This window comes from Periplaneta americana, chromosome 17 (assembly GCF_040183065.1).
Source record: "Periplaneta americana isolate PAMFEO1 chromosome 17, P.americana_PAMFEO1_priV1, whole genome shotgun sequence".
In the NCBI taxonomy this organism is placed as follows: Eukaryota; Metazoa; Arthropoda; class Insecta; order Blattodea; family Blattidae; genus Periplaneta; species Periplaneta americana.
The window spans coordinates 137,377,443-137,398,960 of record NC_091133.1 but is presented as its reverse complement, the minus strand read 5'-3'; the positions used below and the strand labels follow the sequence as shown (position 1 = coordinate 137,398,960).

Sequence of the window (21,518 nt, the reverse complement as noted above, 5' to 3'; positions counted from 1 at the left end):
GGCGTCGGTTGTAGTGAACAAGGACAAGGCACACACATCTGCGACGTGTTCAGATTCGTTCATTTCGTTGAAATATCTTTAGTGTATAGGACAGATATACAAGTTGTAAGAAGCGTTCTATTCCAAGCCACTCGTTGATTAGTAACAAAGACTATCTGGCCTCCGTGCGGACGGTAGGCCTGTAGGCCTACTCTCTCAACTTCAGAAGCTAAGTAGGCTATAGGCCTATTTATCTTCGTTTGACTTAATTATAAAAAAATTAGGGCCTATATGTAGTATGTAGGGCCTACTGTGTGTGTGTGCGTGCGTGCGTAGTGTTTTAATTCTCAGAGTTCTGATACGAAGTCTCATTAAGTCTGTAATGTTGGCAAATGCAGCCTGGAGTCTCCTGAAGCCTGTATGACAGACCATATGAAAGGGTCCAGCGATGACTTCAGTAGCGTGGCCAGGTGGCTCTGACAGGAAATGGAAGTGATCTTAAATATCCGTTAAATGCGAACGAGGGAAGTCGTGAGAATTATGAGTGTACGATGATTCCATGTCCACTTCTGAGTAGGATATTATTGGATTTGAAATATCTCGGTATATCCGCTATTGAAAATTAAAGGCTATAATCAGGGCCCAAACTAATCTATTTCAAAACTTTCCGTCCCGACTTGTTGAATTCTATGACCAAGGACAGATGTGCGCATCCATCAGTCTGGCCTTAGCCCTAAATTCTTAACGCAATGAGGACCAAGAGCGACTTAAAAACTATAACAAAAATAGAACATGAACATTAATAGTCCTCAGACTGCAACGCTGTCCTGGTCCTGGTATGTCTTCGTTAACTCGAATGGACGGATGAGTTCAATATACAATGTACGTCAGTCATTTTATCATAATAAGATAGCTTAAAATTCAATTAATGAAAGTAAAAATTCTATCTGATTAGTGAACTATTTACTAGTCAGCGATATTTGCAATGGAGGGAAAAGGAACTTGCCACCCTACCTCATTATTTTCTGGCTTAGCTGATAAATGCCAGTTTCTTTAGTCCGCGCTGTTTACGTAATATTGTCCTTTTAATTTTACGATCTTTCTTCACTCGTCGTAAATCGAACTTCTGGAATGTTGGTTTCCCACATGGGACCCAAGCTATAATATTCATTAATTTATTAATTCATAGTGTTTTGTCCAAGGGCAAGTCTTTCACTGCAAACCCAGCTTTCTCCATTCTTTCATATTTTCTGCCTTCCTCTTTGTCTCCGCAAAACTCTACCATGCACCACACCAAGTGTGTAAGGATAGTTGTTTGCGGGAAAGAAAGCAGGGCCTTCATTTTAATAGATTTGTAGCGGTACATTTGAAATTTAAAATGTATCTAAAACATATTCCTCGAATTTCAATAAGAATCGCAATGGTTCATCCTTATTTAAATCGAAATTGTAACTCATAGCATAGTACTGGCATTTGAAAGTAACTTGCATTTCACTTGTTTCTCAAATGAAAGTCATGAAACGAAAATTTGCGGGATGGCAAAGAATATGCTAGCAACTAAATGTGCAATGGCAGAAGGGAGCAGACCTGGAGATGCTGACGTAATTCGATATATCCTCATTTCGTAGATAATTTATAATTTTACCATGAAAGTGCTTGAAGAGGAACAGTATGTACAAATCACTCACCCTGCTTCTTCCGGCACTCCTAAACAATACTCAAATGACTAGCCTACCGGCCAAACTTAGTGGTGATGGATTCTTAACATAGTTTGCATTGGAAGAATTCTGAATTTATTTTTTATTCATCATAATAAAGTGTAACTTGTATTCTCAGTTGTCCTAAGTAAGGAGTATACTTTTTAATTTAAGTTTTTGAGTTATGTTCTTAATTCTGTTACTGATTATAGGACAATATTGGTCAAAAAGTTCAATTAAAATATGCATGAAACATAGAATATAATTATCAACTATTTTATAACTAAATAACATTACTACTAATAATGCTACTGCCACTACTACTACTACTACTACTACTACTACTACTACTACTACTACTACTACTTCTACTACTACTACTACTACTACTACTACTACTACTTCTACTACTACTACTACTACTACTATTACTCTACTACTAGACTATTCCTGCTGCTGCTACTATTGATACTACTACTAATGCTACTCCTACTGCTACTGCTACTATTACTACTACTAATGCTGCTACTAATGCTACTAGTACTAATATTACTGCTACTACTACTACCACTACCACTACTACTACTACTACTACTACTACTACTACTACTACTACTATTATGTTGCTACTGCTACTATTAAGTTACTAGTATTACTACTGCTTCTATTACCACAGATCTTTGTATTTTCTTCAGGATCTCATTCTGAAAATTGAACATGAATTCGACTGTCACTTTCCTATAGAAACTAAAAGATCTCTTTGTAGAGTAGACAGCTTCCCTTACAAAGGGGTGTGCTACTTCATGAAACTGGTTCTGTTATGTAGAATATTAATTTCCCTGTAAAATACTATTTTTCAGAGAGAACGGAACATTACAATACAAACTATTATTATTATTATTATTATTATTATTAGTAGTAGTAGTAGTAGTAGTAGTAGTAGTAGTAGTAGTAGTAGTAGTATTGTTGTTAGTCACCTGTCCGAAGACAGGTCTGAACCTCACAAGTGATACAACAGTGCAACACTTACGAGGCAACTACGTCAGGAGATAATGGGGTAGTGTGATCAGTTTCTTTCCCCCTTTATTATTATTATTATTATTATTATTATTATTATTATTATTATTATTATTATTATTACCCATCACCGTAAAAACAGCTTGTTACGAATCCCTACAATAAGGTTAGTTGGGAGACCGGAGGGAAATAGACCTTTGGGGAGGCCAAGACGTAGATGGGAGGATAATATTAAAATGGACTTGAGGGAGATGGGATATGATGATAGAGAGTGGATTAATCTTGCACAGGATGGCGGGCTTATGTGAGGGTGGCAATGAACCTTCGAGTTCCTTAAAAACCATTTGTAAGTATTATTATTTAGTTGCGAATGAGCCCATTTAGGTATACGCAAAGTACTTAGAGGAGTTTCTTTGCCTTTCCTTTTGCCCATAGTTCTCTCGTTCTTTGGCTGTGGGTTTCTTTTCTCACTTCCATCCACATTGTTCCATCTTTTTCTTCGGTTTTTTCTCTTTGTCAACTTGCCATTTATGAACAATCTCCTTAGAGATTGTGGAAACCCAGGAAGGTAATGATCTCAAGCGGGATTCGACCACGCATTTTGGTTGCTACCCCTAGACCTCGTATGCTATTCGCAAGTCCCATATTCTCTTCATCTTTCTAGTAGTCTGAACATTCATCGTAAGTAGTCGGGTGATTCCAGTTTGTTGCTGATGCCGCGAGTCCTTGGCCGGAGACTTGAACACAGCTCCAGCAGGTCCTGAGCGCGGCAGCTCTTCTTTCTCTTTTTCTTATTCTTTTTCCCTTTCATAATTGAATAGCTTCCTGCAAAAAGGGGTTGGCCTCACTTTTTGGTGAAATTAATGTTTTGCTTGTTTCTTACGTTAAACAATATGCCCGACCTTTTAGTGCAAGAACAGCGTGAGTCCGAGCATTTGATAGTAAGCTACAGCGGAATTGGAGCTGAGCTGCCAGTCGTGTAGTTGCAAGAAGGAGGCAGCTTCTGGACTTACATATAGAGTGAACCGTAAGTAGTGTCATTAATTTCAGGGGGTTATTCTTTGAGATATAAATTGTTTTATATGAAAAAAAAACCATAGCGTATTTTGGGAAAGCCATTGATTTAATTTCCTGTAAGCTCAGTCATTTTAAGAGAGCAGTGTATTATAGTAATGAATTATTGAAAGAATTTTAGTTTTGTCCTTTAAATGTGCAGGAATTTGATCCCAGCAAATGTAACTGTTCGTTTCGCAAAATAATTTTACAATGTTATATTTGTTCGGGTCAGATTTCTGCACATTTAAAGGACAAAAATAAAATTCTTTCGATCATTCATTACTATAATACACTGCTCCCTTAGAATGACCGAGCATATTGAGGTTTAAATCAATGGCTTCCCAAAACACGGTATGAAATGTTTCATTTTCATTTAGTGTTCTGCCCAAGGGCAGGTCTTTCACTGCAAATCCAGCTTCCTCCAGTCTTTCCTATTTTCTGTCTTCCTCTTTGTTTCCTCTTATGATCCATATAAATTGTTTCATAATAAACAATTTTTATCTCGAAGAGAAAGTAAAAACGGACAAAATTGTATTAAACTTTTTTGTTTGAAATATCTCAAACAACAACTTACATACTTGATGTCTTGAGTTGTAGTTTATATTGACAAAGTAATTGTGTGTTCAGTGATAAAATGAAATTCCTATGTACCTAGGACATACTCCGAAAAAAAGAAAGAAGCTCAGTTAAAATTTAAGTTTTACAGATACTTTTTTTTCCCACAACTTTGTAAAAGTGGAGCTACCTCGTTTGTTCAGGAAGCCCTTCAGTTCTATGAGGCATCTTAATTCATTTGTGGAGTGAGTTACGGGAAACGAAATATTGCGTAATTTAATGCTCCTAACAGATTAACTATAGAATTTCTATGAAGAATGGCCTTTCGACACCAAGGATTACATTCATTGAGTATCTCTTTTGACAGTGCTGATCTTCAAGCAGGCGGACCGAGTCCGAGCCCCTGCGTGGTAGTGGCCAAATGTGTGTTTGACAAATCAGACGTTACAGAGCGTTCTTCTTGGAGCCATTTTCTTCCATTTCCACTAAAATCACCACCTCATCTCACAGTACTCCCATTTCGCTCTTCAATTCGACTAACACCATCTCATCTCAGAATACTCCCATTTCACTCTCCAATTGGACTAACACTCACCACCTCATTTCAGAGTACTCCGATTTCGTTCTTCAATACGACCAACACTTACCACCTCATCTCAGAGTACTCCCATTTCGCTCTTCAATTGGACTAACACTCACCACTTCATTTCAGAGTACTCCCATTTCGCTCTTCAATTGGACTAACACTCACCACCTCATCTCAGAGTACTCCCATTTCACTCTTCAATTGGACTAACACTCACCACCTCATTTCAGAGTACTCCCATTCCGCTCTTCAATTGGACTAACACTCACCACCTCATTTCAGAGTACTCCCATTTCGCTCTTCAATTGGACTAACACTCACCACCTCATTTCAGAGTACTCCCATTTCGCTCTTCACTTGGACTAACACTCATCACCTCATTTCAGAGTACTCCCATTTCGCTCTTCAATTGGACTAACAATCACCACCTGATTTCAGAGTACTCCCATTTCGCTCTTCACTTGGACTAACACTCACCACTTCATTTCAGAGTACTCCCATTTCGCTCTTCAATTGAACTAACACTCACCAGCTCATTTCAGAGTACTCCCATTTCACTCTTCAATTGGACTAACACTCACCACCTCATTTCAGAGTACTCCCATTTCGCTCTTCAATTGGACTAACACTCACCACCTCATTTCAGAGTACTCCCATTTCGCTCTTCAATTGGACTAACACTCACCACCTCATTTCAGAGTACTCCCATTTCGCTCTTCACTTGGACTAACACTCATCACCTCATTTCAGAGTACTCCCATTTCGCTCTTCAATTGGACTAACAATCACCACCTGATTTCAGAGTACTCCCATTTCGCTCTTCACTTGGACTAACACTCACCACTTCATTTCAGAGTACTCCCATTTCGCTCTTCAATTGAACTAACACTCACCAGCTCATTTCAGAGTACTCCCATTTCACTCTTCAATTGGACTAACACTCACCACCTCATTTCAGAGTACTCCCATTTCGCTCTTCAATTGAACTAACACTCACCACCTCATCTCAGTGTACTCCCATTTCGCTCTTCAATTGGACTAACACTTACCACTTCATTTCAGAGTACTCCCATTTCGCTCTTCAATTGAACTAACACTCACCAGCTCATTTCAGAGTACTCCCATTTCACTCTTCAATTGGACTAACACTCACCACCTCATTTCAGAGTACTCCCATTTCGCTCTTCAATTGGACTAACACTCACCACCTCATCTCAGAGTGCTCCCATTTCACTCTTCAATTGGACTAACACTCACCACCTCATTTCAGAGTACTCCCATTTCGCTCTTCAATTGGACTAACACTCACCACCTCATTTCAGAGTACTCCCATTTCGCTCTTCACTTGGACTAACACTCACCACCTCATTTCAGAGTACTCCCATTTCGATCTTCAATTGGACTAACACTCACCAGCTCATTTCAGAGTACTCCCATTTCGCTCTTCAATTGGACTAACACTCACCACCTCATTTCAGAGTACTCCCATTTCGCTCTTCAATTGAACTAACACTCACCACCTCATTTCAGAGTACTCCCATTTCGCTCTTCAATTGGACTAACACTCACCACCTCATTTCAGAGTACTCCCATTTCGCTCTTCACTTGGACTAACACTCACCACCTCATTTCAGAGTACTCCCATTTCGCTCTTCACTTGGACTAACACTCACCACCTCATTTCAGAGTACTCCCATTTCGCTCTTCAATTGGAATAACACTCACCACCCCATCACCCGCAATAGTAGTTTGGGGGTAGTACTGGTTTCTGATGCTGACACACAACGCTTGTGGTTTATGAGATACTCTTGTGAATATTGGAACTAGCTCTGAGGCAGGATGTCCCACGTTTCAGCATCGGATTCACGAATGCATATGATTGGGCCATGGATTCGTCCTTCGTAAAGCGAACCAGTCGCAACAGTTGGTTATCCCTGTCAGGTGGTCCCGAGTTCGTCGGGAAGCGAAAGCTGTTGCAGCCTGTATGTGGAGGGAGAGAGCGGAGAAACATTCATTAGGAAAGAACATTCTCAATGAGTAATTGCTTGCGCCACAAGCCTCTCCGTCTTTCCGGACTTTGAAAAGTTGTTTTCTCGTTCAAACGCCATCATTAGAAACATCACGACTCGTGTACACCACTGCAGCGCCAGCGGCTGGGTACTAAATTACGCAAAACCGGGTGGGGGCGGTATGGAGTGACGACAGCGATGGGGTTGGAAGTTTAGAATCCTACGAAGCTTGGAAGAATGAGGTGGAGGAAGCGTGATGTGTAGTTGAGCAATTGGATGAATGTTAGGGAATGCAGTGAACATTAAACGGGAAGCGAATCGCAACACGTGGCATTGCTATGAATTTCCTACTTTGCGAGGAATTCTACACGCCGCGGAGCTGAGCAAATTCGTCACAAACATAGCCTATATAATTAATGCAAATGCAGGTTGTTTATTTTCTTTGTCAGATTGCTCAGGCTTCTTCTTTAATGTTCATTGCTTTAACCCCAAGTGATGTAATTTGAAGGTAGCAGAGATTTATTTTCTTGCCCCATTTTTATTACTGCGATTCTCTCTTGACAAATGTACCTTTCAATTTAACTGAAAGACTACAACGTGTTCATAATGTGTATGTCCGCTTCATCTGCAATGCACTCACAGACTTGACCAGATAAGCCATCTTCAGAAGCTCTTTGATGGAGCGAAGAACAGCACATTGTTTATGGTTCTATTTAGAATATTACTCACTTCTACTCCAAAATATCTGAGAACTCGCTTTGAATACCTTACAATGTTACGGAATCAACATAAGACCTTATTATCCATTCCTCTTTCTAGTCATCCCCTTTCACAGTGTCAGTTCGTGGAACTCCTTGCCTCGTCATGTTAGGGATTGCCGAAGGTTAATCAATTTAAATTAATTATATCGAATTGATTTGTGAGTATTATGCCTAGCCGATTTTTATAAGTTATTCTGTGTTTTTGTATAAATTGTCATTTAAGTCTATTATAAAGTTTAATTAGGATATAAATTGTAAATAACTTAATTATGTATCCTGTTTAGTCAACATTTCATTATATGTAAGCCCGTTAATGTGCATGATAATGGTTTTATATTTAAGTATTACTATTAATATTACTACTTTTGTTACTGTTTCAATGTATATTTCACTTCTATAGTGTATAACAGAAAGCCACAATGCCTTAACTCTACCAGAATAAATAAATAAATAAATAAATAAATAAATAAATAAAGTAAATGAGTGAGTGAATAAAAATAAATGAATAAATTAAAAATAATCTAAGTCGTTTACTCCAGTCCATCTATACTAACGTTTCGTAAAAAGAATGCCGTTTTCTGCTGTATTTGATATTTGTTTCAAATAATAATAATAATAATAATAATAATAATAATAATAATAATAATAATAATATTTATTAATACTATACACTTGAGCTACATTAGGCATTGCAGCCCGAAAGAGCAGAAGCTCGTGCTCGGGCGCAGTTCAGATCAGTTATACAAAATATATCAAAAAATTACGAGAGTTCATTGAGCACAATCACATTAATAAATACATACAGCATGTAATAACAGGGTCTATATACAAATAGAAAATACAGAAGTACATGGATATTAGAGTAACAATTTTTAACTCAATTAGCTTAAACAATTAAATAATTAATCTGATTTGTTTCTTAAATCTATGTGTGTTAAGTGTACTTAGCTCAGGGTAAGCTCTAATTAATGTATTATATATTTTGGGTCCAAAATTTCTGCTGTGTTTTAATCCAGCAGTTGTGTGGCATTTGGGAGTATTTAGAAAGAAACTGTAGTTTTGTCTCGTCTGGTATTCATGAGGATCAAATTTAAATTTATTGTGGTTTTTATGGAAGTAAATAAGCAATTTTTGTTTATAAATTTGTTCTAGATTTGATACACCAAATTCCTGAAAAATTAATTTTGTTGGGTAATCAAAAGGTTTATATAGACAAATTTTGATAATTCTTTTTTGGAGCAGATTTAAAGGACGGAGAGTCGATTTTGCCATTCCTCCCCAACCTAAAATACCATACTGAATTATTGATTGAAACAGAGCTAAGTACACAGTACGCAGAACATAAACAGGTAAATAAGAGCGTAGAATGGAAAATTTGTGGATTGTTTTACGCAATCTGTTACACAGAAAGGAGATATGCTTGTCCCATTTTAAATGTTGGTCAATAATAATGCCTAAATATTTAACTTGTGAGGATATACTCAAAGCGTTACATGAGCAAGTAAGTAGGTTACAATCATGTATAGTTATACTTATATTATCATTTATTTCTAGTTGCTCAAGGCCATGTGATGTTAATGAAAATGGTATTAATTTTGTTTTAGAAACGTTCAAAGAAAGTAAGTGAGCATCCAGCCATTCTTTAATAATATTAATACCACTGTTAGAATTTTGATAAGTTTCATTCCAACTCGAACCGCTAAATATAACCACAGTATCATCAGCATAAGAATACAGAGTACCAGAATATTTCTCAATGTCAATTTTAAGTAAATCGTTGATATATATTAAAAACAAAACAGGACCTAAAATCGTCCCCTGAGGTACACCTATATCAATGTTACGTGATTTACTAAGGTGATCATTTATTTTAGTTGCTTGAGTTCTGTTACTTAAGTAAGATTTAAATAATTTTAAAGCAATTCCATTAATTCCTAATCCATCCATTTTATTCAAAAGTATACTGTGGTTGACCGTATCGAAAGCTTTTTGTAAGTCTAGAAAAATTCCTAGACATTTATTTCCTACATCTAATTGTTGAATTATTTTTGAGGTAACTGCCATAATAGCATCATCAGTGCACAAATTTTTTCTGAAACCAAATTGATTATCATTTAGTAGTTTATTTTTTTCTAAAAATGTTATTAACCGTGTTTTCATACATTTTTCAAATACCTTAGAGAGACTGGGTAATAGTGAAATAGGTCTGTAATTATTAAGATTATTTTTGTCACCAGACTTGTGAATTGGTATCACCACAGCATGTTTTAGGGCTGAGGGAAATACACCTTGAGATATGCACAAATTAAATATAAAGGCAAGTGGTTTAGAAATAGCTTCGATAATAAGTTTCAGGGTATTTGTTGTAATACCATCAATACCAGGAGCCACATTATTTTTTAAACTGTTTACAATATTAATGATTTCACATTCGTTTACAGGAAACATAAACATAGATGATATACTTTTATTATAAAGCTTATAGTGATGAGTACCAAATACTTTCTTTTTTATATTAGATACGATGTCTGAATGAATTCTGATTTATAGTAATTCCTTAACAGATCAAGAACTGAATCATAGTTTCGGTTATGTAGGTTATTTAACGTCACTCTATCAACCACAAGGTTATTTAGTGTCGATGGAATTGGTGATGTCGAGATGCTATTTTGTGAGATGAGGCCGGGGATTCGCCATAGATTACCTGACATTCGTCTTATGGATCTTGGAGAAAACATCCAACCAGGTAATCATTCCAAGCGGCAATCGAACCACGTCCGAGTGCAACTCCGGATCGGCAGGCAGGCGCCTCACCCGACTGAACTACGCCGGAGGCTCTGTTATGTTAGCATACAGTTTATGTTTATTGGGCTGTCTTGATTACAGACGTAATTTGCACTTTAATCTATCCATTATGCAGTGAATGCATTCGATGAAATCACGAAATCTCTTTCATCTTTGTGTTTCATTAACTTCATAGCATATAATAGTCATATAATACATACGTAGCTATGAATGATAAAAATAGCCAAATGGACAGAGAGTTTTGGGATCACACTCTGCTACTGCTTTATGGAACTGGACGACTGTGTTTGCTACCTCTATTATATTGTAAGCACGTTTTCTTTCGCCAATCCTCGTCTAAAAGGTTGTGTTATTGTGCATGTCACCTGAAATCTCCCTCAGTCCGTAGGCCGGTGCATAAAAACAGCTCAGTCTTTTCATACAAATGTACTTAACACGTTTTAGGACCACATTCTTCAATTGCCTACTGAAATTTAGTCATGAGATTGCAGCAACATGTTGTAAATAGACCTATATGTTGATTTGACAGGAATGCTTAATTTATGAATGATGGAATAATGAGTGAAAGTAGGCCGTATGTCCATACCGATAATTTAGATCAGTTTTTTTTTTCTTCATTTACCGGCTACTCCGGTGTTATACCGGAAGAATGAACGATTTTTGTTGGAAGTCTGTTTCAAGTTAATCATTGGTTTCCTGTTGGAACTTGAATCGGAGAAAAATTAATTTCGACTGCGAGAGTGAGATGACGAAATTAGTGTAAGAATTTTGAGAACCAACGCCCCGTCATAAGTATTTACTATATATAGAGCCTATGTGATTTCATTTATTTATTAATATTATTAAAGCTATAGCGATTTCACCCGTGCGGTACTAAGTCTGAAGCTTATAGTCGTCTTTCATTTACGAATTTTTTCTTTTTTTCTCATTAATTTAGTTTTCAAAATAATTATTCTCTTGTAAAAGTTGAATCAAACATACCTGAAGAATTTTTAAGATACCTATTTGCATGCATTTACATGTTTTCTTGACGATTTAGAAAGCCACGTGTTGATGACTGCCAGTTTGTCACTGTGGAGGGGTGTTATGTAGGAAAAAGAGTAACTACTCACGACTCCACGAAAATCGGCTACTGGCATCAAGTAGTTCGTCTGTTGCTTTCACACTGACAAAACGGATTATTGTGAATGAGGGAAACTCGAAAATGGTGGTAGCAAAAGCACTATTCACTTGGGCGGTGACGGGTTTGTAATGTTCAATGTAACTATACAACGTTCATTTTTACTTTTGCAATATAAACACAAAGGAAATAATTATAATGAAAATTAAACCAAAGACTTCAGCACATCATCTCAACCTTCCGACTGTAATTACAGTCATATGAAAATGCAGGAAGGGAATGCATAATGTTGAAATGTTGTAGAACAGGTAAAGTTGCCCCCTCTATATAGTCTGCCAGCTGCACAATTTACAACTTCCCTCTGCACCTCATTACAAAAAGCCCTGCGATGAATTCAGTCGGCGTCATCGCACGTATAGACTTGATGAGGTTTGTTTTACAACCCTTCCCACAATATAAGGGCTGTTAATAGAAGCAACTGCTTAAGTCTTATATTGCCTTCTGCTTGTTATTCCGTTTGTATTAGGGATTCACACGGTACAAATGAGCTCGTCTTCATCATGCAAAGTGTGTGCAATTTGTTAGAAACAAAAGATGCCGGAACTAATTTACATTACGCAGAAGATCATCAAGAGAAGACGAAGTTTCTCATTGTTACGGAAGTTTTGAAATAGACGAGAAATCCCATGTATTCAACTTCGTGCAAGCTAGAATATATGTAAATTCTTAAATTATATTTTCAAATCCTTTTAATACGAATTTGAAATTCATAAATATTGAAACATCATGAATATACTAATAACTGCAAAAATTAAAATCATGAAAACAGTTATATCCAACTTAATAAGAGTGGAATCTGACAACCTGAACAAACATGGCGCAGTAATTTAACAATATAAATATGATGATAATACTTGGTGATATCTTTTCAGCATATTATTAAGTTTATCATCAGAGTAGTATTCTTGGTAGTGCATAATGCTTTACAGTGATCATTTGAATGTCCTCCTGCCAATGATTTTAAGCAATATTTCTGTGACAAATTTCAAATTCTGATCTCTGCTATGAATAATTATGTCATGTTTAATTTCTGTAACTTAAATATGCTTAAATTTCTGTATTTTAGGTTCCATTCCCAGTCTTTTCGTATGACATTGCTATTTATGAATGTACAGATTTTTTATCTATTTCAGTTGATTTATTTGCAAAAACCGAAGTCTCGGTGTTTGCTCTCCTCGCTTCGTCAGGCTATATCTTTCTGTTCACTTCAAGGATTCGGATGAATGTCAGTGTAATTTTATTTTCCATTTTTTGCTTATTGAATAATGAATAATGCAGATGGGTGGACACTTGATCACGTCTTTGTATAGGAGACATACTGATGCTGTGCGGTCAATATTTCTCATATTTATTCCATGCTACAAGAATCTGAACATTAAAGTAACCTCTAACTGGTAAAATTAAACGATTTTTAGGTATTAAAATACTAAATAAGGATAGAGAGCAATATGTCGAAGACGAATATGAGTGTAGTGGAGTTGAACAGAAGATGCAGTTAATGAAAGAAAAAAATGGCAAAGCACTATGTCAATTTAAAGACTGTCACATATCTGACTGCAAGATTTTGAAGTGTATAGTAATAATAATAATAATAATAATAATAATAATAATAATAATAATAATAAAACTATAATCTAAATTTTATGGTAATTTTCGCTTTTGCAAAAATAATTGGTGTTAAAATGTATAATGAATTATCTTGACCTAAAATGTCATTCTTGAAGTTTTTGTTTGTTTTTTGGATGTCTGTCTATCTGCCTCTCTGTCTGTTCGTCTGTAAGTTTGTTACATTTTCACTCGATAATAGCTGAAAATTGGTATGTAACGTAAGTTAGATCGCTCTTAGATTTCAGGCGATATGACATTCATAATACTTACTTAGTTTTTATTTATTTTATTGGGTTATTGTACGACGCTGTATCAACATCTAGGTTATTTAGCGTCTGAATGATATGAAGGTGATAATGCCGGTGAAATGAGTCCGGGGTCCAGCACCGAAAGTTACCCAGCATTTGCTCGTATTGGGTTGAGGGAAAACCCAGGAAAAAACCTCAACCAGGTAACTTGCCCCGACCGGGATTCGAACCCGGGCCACCTGGTTTCGCAGCCAGACGCGCTGACCGTTACTCCACAGGTGTGGACTACTTACTTAGTTACTTACTTACAAATGGCTTTTAAGGAACTCGAAGGTTCATTGCCTCCCACACATAAGCCCGCCATCGGTCCCTATCCTGAGCAAGATTAATCCAGTCTCTGTCATCATATCCCACCTCCCTCAAATCCATTTTAATATTATCCTCCCATCTACGTCTCGGCCTCCCTAAAGTTCTTTTTCCCTCCGATCTCCCAACTAACACTCTATATGCATTTCTGGATTTGCCCATGCGTGCTACATGCCCTGCCCATCTCAAACGTCTAGATTTAATGTTCCTAATTATGCCAGGTGAAGAATACAGTGCGTGCAGTTCTGCGTTGTGTAACTTTCTCCATTCTCCTGTAACTTCATCCCTCTTAGCCCCAAATATTTTCCTAAGAACCTTATTCTCAAACACCCTAATCTCTGTTCCTCTCTCAAAGTGAGAGTCTAAGTTTCACAACCATACAGAACAACCGGTAAAATAACTGTTATATAAATTCCAACTTTCAGATTTTTTGACGGCAGACTAGATGACAAAAGCTTCTCAACCGAATAATAACACGCATTTCTCATATTTATTCTGCGTTTAATTTCCTCCCGAGTGTCATTTATATTTGTTACTGTTGCTCCAAGATTTTTTAATTTTTCCACCTCTTCGAAGGATACATCTCCAATTTTTATGTTTCTATTTCGTACAATATTCTGGTCACGAGACATAAACATATACTTTGTCCTTTCGGGATTTACTTCCAAACCAATCGCTTTACTTGCTTCAAGTAAAATTTCCGTGTTTTCCCTAATCGTTTGTGGATTTTCTCCTAACATATTCACGTCATCCGCATCGACAAGAAGGTGATGTAATCCGTTCAATTCCAAAGCCTTCTGTTATCCTGAACTTTCCTAATGGCATATTCTAGAGCGAAGTTAAAAAGTAAAGGTGGTAGTGCATCTCCCTGCTTTAGCCCGCAATGAATTGTAAAAGCATCAGACGCAAACTGGCCTATACGGACTCTGCTGTAAGTTTCACTGAGACACATTTTAATTAATCGCACTAGCTTCTTGGGAATACCGAATTCTGTAAGAATATTATATAAAACTTCTCTCTTAACATGCCTTTTGAAATCTACGAATAACTGATGTACTGTCCCTTTATACTCCTATTTTTCTTCAATATCTGTCGAATACAAAAAATCTGAACAACAGTCGATCTATTACACCTAAAACCACATTGATGATCACCAATAATTTAATCCACATAAGGAGTTAATCTTCTCAAAAGAATACTGAACAAAATTTTGTATGACATATAAAAGTGATATTCCTCAAAAGTTAGTATAGTTAGTCTATTTCCCCCTTCTTAAAATAGATACAATGATGGGCTCCTTTCATTATTCTGGTACAATTTCCTTTTCCCAAATAGCAAGTACAAGTTTATAAATTTCGCTACATAATGCGCTTCCACCCTCTTGTATTAATTCTGCTGGAATTTGATCGATACCTGGAGACTTGTACTTTTTCAGATTTTCTATCGCAATCTCGACTTCTGAGAGTGTGAGTTCGGGTATAAATGGCTCAGCAGTTTGTACTTGAATTTCGTCCCGATCATTTCTATTTGGCCTATGTATATTTAGTAGTTACCCAAAATAGTTTTTCCATCTGTTCAGGATTGAATGAGAGTCTGCAAGTAAGTCACCATTCTCATCCTTGATCACGTTTGTCCTTGCCTGATATCCGTTCTTAAATTCCTTTATACCCTTATATAAATCTCGAATGTTTTTATTCTTACTATTTGTTGCTACCTCATTCAGTTTTTCCTTCAATTAATCTCTCTTTGTATTCCTAAGTGTACGACTTGCTTCCCGTCTATCACTGAAATAATTATCTCTCCTCTCCTCAACTGGATCCTGTAAGAATTTCAATTTTGCCTGTTTCCTTCTTTCTACTACCATGCAACAATCTTCATCAAACCACGGTTTCTTTTTCTTAGTTTCATAATAACCTATGCTCTGCTCAGCTGCAATTTTGATACTATCTCTGATATTTTCCCACACGCTGTTAACATCTAACTCTTTCTCAACTCTTCGGAACTTCCTAAATTGGCAAACCTATTCGAAATTTCGACCTGATAATGTTGCTTAATTTCCTCGTTCTTTAATTTCAGAACATTGAATTTATTAATGTTAACTTGTTGCTCTACTCGCTTGGCTACTCATAGTCTTTCTCTTAATTCTCCAATTACCAAATAATGGCCAGAATTACAGTCTGCGCCCCTGAAAGTTCAAATGTCTACTATACTAGCATTCTCCGTTTATCTATCAAGATGTGAGCGATTTGGTTGTGTGTCAATCCATCTGGAGAAGTCCAACTGTATTTCCCTATGTATATCCGTAAGGGAGAATGTTGTACTTTTGACAATTAAGTTAAGTAACCTAACTCCATTGTCATTACTAGTTACGTGTAGGCTCTCTTTTCCAAGTTGGTTTAAAAGTATCCTCCCGTTCTACTTTAGCATTGAAATCTCCCAATAAAATTGTAATGTGATATCCTGATAACTGATCAAAAGTATATTCCAATTCCTCATAGAAGCTATCCTTTATATTGTCGTCTTTCTTTTCTGTAGGGGCGTGAGCATTTATAACTATGATATCGCACCATGTAGGCCTACGCTTAAGTACTAAATACGATAACCTTTCACTGATAAATTCGACCTTTTTTACTGCTGATTTTATTCTTTTATGAACAAAAAATCCTGTTCCTAATTGGTAATTATTTTTTCTTTCCCCATAATACAAGTAATCTCCTATTTGGTATAGGCCATTCCCATCTAACCTAACCTCTTGTACTCCCACGAAATGTATTCTATATCTATCTAGTTCTTTTGCTACTAATGTTACCCCTCCTGTTCTATAAAGACTAGATATGTTCGTCGTACCAAATCTCATAACCTTATTCCTTCACTGTGGTCGTGCCAGAGAATCAGTCCCATTCCGAGGCTTATTGTATGGATTCATAACAAGCTATTTTTTTACGGTGATGGGTTGTTCTGGCATATTATTTCATTTTAAGAGAATATTACGTAACAAACGTTTCTTTTTTAAATGTTACCCGCTTACTCTGTGCGAAATTTTTATAGGACTGTTATTTAACGAGATATACGAGTTTTCTATGCCACATAATTATTAAATTCACAATCGTTCTGGCAATTTTGTAACCTTGGAGGGAAGAATTATGTTTGTATTAATATATCTATGACTACGCAGGGATGATCATTTGTTTCTAGAAAATACTGTACAGGATCTTTTTGATTAACACATTGCAGTTATAGGAGGCAACGGTAGCTGAATCTACCAATTAAAATGACTTCTTCACTCTGAGTAATATTTATACAGGCGGGGACTCGCTCTCCGTGCGCTCTTACAGACCACCTGGTCAGAGCATCTATGAGAATAAAACTGTTACCTAGCCTACATTTTTCTGGTAATTTTCGGTTTTGCAAAAATAATTGGAGTTAACATGTATGATGAACTAGTCTGAGGCCGAAAATCTCATTTAAAAATATTTGTTTCTATATCTGTCTATCTGAAGGGACATCCTTTCGTCTGTCCGTAAGTTTATCTTTTCACTCTATAATGGCTGAATCAATTTCTATGAAAATTGTATGTAAAATAAGTTAGATCCTTCTTAGATTTTAGGCTTTATGACATTCAAAATACATTCTTTACAAAGGCGTTTATAAGGGAATATGAAATAAATAAATCTAAATATCTCGTTTAAGTTCTGTGATGTCTCTGCGGTTTCTTGCGTCGTGCTGATTCCACATTCAGTGAGGCCTGCAATGTGTGGATGTATGTAGTGTCGATACACAGAAAATAATATCCTCCTTCTCCTACACCGCATATATCAGTCAGACAGGTAAAAGAGAAAAAGCTTGACTTGCTGAACTTCTAAACTTACATCTGAGGACAATTAGGCCTATAGAAAATATGCTACCTTCACAAGTAAAAAACACACATTTGTAAAATTACTTCTTAACTTTGAAACAAAACGCTTACGAAGAAGGGCCTATGGAAAATTTCATTTTTAAAGATTCAACTTTTTTGCGAAGTTTAAAATATACAAACTTAGATCGTGGAACGAAATTTACAAGAATTGTAAACATTTCTAAACAGACTCCAGATAATAACTGTCTACTCGTAGATGTTTTGAAGTAGGTACAATAATTGATTATTTTTGTTGTTACTTGTACTTTACGAAGAATGCTGTAGATTTTGCTTTTATTGAGATGATTTCTATGTTGTATGTAATAAATCACATCGCAAGTATGACTAATTTTCAATCGCGAGGGAGTTCGTGTTTCGATGTCGTAAGTTACAGCTAATTAACTTATCTGAGGTATGTGAAAGGTAAAATCGCTGCTTCTCTACCCGTGGAGAGAATCGTATACATAATGGTGCAGTTATTTAAATATTTACTTTCAGCACGAGTTACGTGTAGGGTTATCAGACACAAGTGTTGACTTACATGTCTCCGCGCTACTAGAGACACGGTCGTTCCCACGTTCCCCTCGCTACGCTGTGTAAGATAAGACGAACAAAACACGTGGCGAAGAGAGCTGGTTGCCAGATAGTTCGGCCTCACAGAGGCTTGTTATCCAAATATCAGGAGACAAGCTGCAGTTTCAAGAGGCCTTTTCGTATTTCCCATGAATTGTGAGCTGGCAATATCTCCCAGCAGGAAACGGAAATTGATTTCGCATATAAACTCCAACAATGTGGACGGTATCAGGGGAGTGATGAACGAACGCGTGTGCAGGCGCTCTCTTTCACAATTCGGTGAAGTGTGGGCAAGAAGTTGCTTATTTTCTTTGTTTCTTGATTTACTGCGTTGGCCGCAAGGCTGGAGACGTAGGTCCAAGTGTCCAGGGTGCGTAATCATGTTAGGGTGGCCATACAAATTGTCCTTTTACGTGGTGTCTACAATATTGCTAAAATATAAAAAATTATTCCTAGATTTTCGAATTTTTCTTGTTAATATTATCTACATTCATCTTAATAATAGCAACACTATTATAAAAAAAAACAAAAGATTCTCTTTTGAATGTGGTATTGATCCTAAATCGACTCTCGACGAGCTCTCCCAAGTAATGCCTCACTCTTCTGTTGCTTTTGAAAAACTTCAACAAAAAATCCATGAATCTGCATGCAGATGGTCATTATTCGAATATATAAGGTAATTATTGAGCACCTGTTTTGTGGTAATTAGTCCTATCTTTAAACAGTTGTGAAAATTACCGACGAACTCATGTCATGAACAGCAATAACTCTCAAGTATGTCAATTGCCCAGAAAGTGCGTACACAAGTTCACCAAATATACTTTTGCCAGCAATAAAATAACAAAGTTTATATGAATTTATTTACGCCAACCAATATATTTAAATTATTTGCACAAAAATGTTTTTTCTAAATGTCTAAATAATTTTAAGTTTAGGCAATGCATTCTGTTAATCATTTTTTTTCTGGGAATTTCTTCGATGTTTTGTCATCTGTTAAAGCTAATTTGAAATGAATGTACGACTTACCCGTACAATACATATAAAATGGATCATCCTTGTCTTGTATTTGTCCCATTGTCTTAATTGGTGACCTCACGCTATGTACATGATCATGAAACTCCCACTATTTCTGAATGCCTGACGTTAGTTCAGTATTCCTATCCTCAAGAAGGTGAGAGAGATAACATCTCAAGATGATGACGATATACTCAAAGATCCTTAATTTCTCGGAGCATTTCGTGTGCATTCTTCTCACAGAAATTGATTCCTGTGTGTAAAAAGAAACAAAATTCATCTAAAGAAGAGCAGATTTACATTTCAACTGGAAGCTCCCAAGTTTATAACCTGGGATATATCACGGTTGCGGCTATGAGGACAACATTTTATAACGGGACGAGAGTAATAGTAATAGTAGTTACACTACCAGTAGTGGCAGTAGTGTCTGCGATATAGAAGCCACAGCTTCACTATCAACGCCCTCCGCCGGGTTTCGACTCGCCAACGACTAGCATGTGAGCTACCACACCACAAAAGGATATGTTTACACAACCTAACCTAGTCTAAACTAATCCAACCGAACCTAACCTGACCTAACCCAACCTAACCTGACCTAACCTGACCTAACCTACCACACCACACCACAAAGGGATATGTTTACGCAACCTAACCTAGTCTAAACTAATCCAACCGAACCTAACCTGACCTAACCCAACCTAACCTAACCTAACCTAACCTGACCTAACCCAACCTAATCTAATCTAACCTAACTTGACCTAACCCAACCTAACCTAACCTGACCTAACCCAACCTAACCTAACCTAACTTGACCTAACCCAACCTAACCTAACCTGACCTAACCCAACCTAACCTAACCTAACCTGACCTGACCTGACCTGACCTTGTGATGTCTCAGCCAGCAGCAGTGTGCCCGAATTGGATTTAGATGAATCCACGCTACAGGAGAGCGGTCATTTTTTGTGTCTAAGGCTGTACATAATAAGTGTGAGAAGTGCTCATAGCCTTAGTGGTTTTGCAGCATGACGCGTTCAACTCCGAAGACTTACAGCTACGTTCAATTCGTCACTGCACTTTTAGTGACATCAGATCACCCTGTAAGTACAAGTACAAGTCCAGGGGTTGATGGCTAGCATGATCTATCCATATCACTGCGACAAATCTGTGAAATAAAACACTTTCAGAAAAAGTTTTATAGGACGTTTTTTTTTTTTTTGCTATATTACACACATCTAGTATTTACACTTACTTATTTACTCATCCTGTGTATCGTTCCAAGTCCTTTTAGAATTGCGATTTTTTCTCTGTTTTTTTTTACGTTTTATTGTGCTATTTGCAATTTTATTATGAGTTTACAGTTTTTAATTTTCTTTAAAAATGCTCCACTGCTTTTCAGTGACTGAGACCGGATGCGGAATGGAACCGATCCGATGCTAGCTCGGCCCTGACAGTCAATTCCTTCCTTCAACATCGGGAAGGAGATGGACGCAGGGTGTTGGTGTAAGTACCCGCCAGCAACGCATTATGCTTTGTCCACCACAGATTCCATTACGATCTGGCCGGGAATCGAACACAGATGCTGCTTGTCATTACAGTCGCTCTCTTACGTAAGTCATAGCACGCCACTTGACTCATTTCAAGTTACGCTCTAAGAGTTCCTTCCAGTGCCCCACGTAATGCTATAGGCTATTACCCGTATATTGTTTCCTCTTATTTTCTAGGAATAATACCAAGCAGAACGTATTAGCACATCACGTGACGTACAGTGGATTAGCAAATCCGAGTTACATTCTTGCATAAAGTAACTTATGCTTCCTTAGCGAGCATCTGTAATAAATTTACTTGCTGGTGAATAATGACTGTGACGACAATATTTTACGACATAATGAAATGATTATTGAACCGATTCAGTTCGTGGGTAAGGTGAGAGATATATGGGCTCACTGCAGTGAAATATGTCCCAAGAGAAGAGGCACGGACCGCTGTCAAGAGGAAGCAGAACGTAGCTTTCTGATTATTAGAGTTTAATTAAGCAAGGAGTGTTCAGTAGCCACTTGAAATTTCAATATTGATGTTTGATGCCTCATTGAAGATCAAAAGAATAATGGGCAATACGTCCCTCTTCTTTTTAGCAGCCACTCCGGTTCAATAGCAGATCGCTGTTTGCTC

The 21,518-nt window shown here is 37.0% G+C and overlaps 1 long non-coding RNA gene across 1 annotated transcript in view; it reads left to right on the top strand.

Moving 5' to 3' along the window:
- The window catches only part of LOC138692996 (uncharacterized), a 187,210-nt gene extending 166,260 nt beyond the window's left edge, over positions 1–20,950 (top strand). Inside the window, exon 4 of the long non-coding RNA XR_011330186.1 lies at positions 20,746–20,950. This is a non-coding gene — a long non-coding RNA (uncharacterized lncRNA). The remainder of the gene's footprint in view (positions 1–20,745) is intronic.
- Positions 20,951–21,518: the final 568 nt, after the last annotated feature.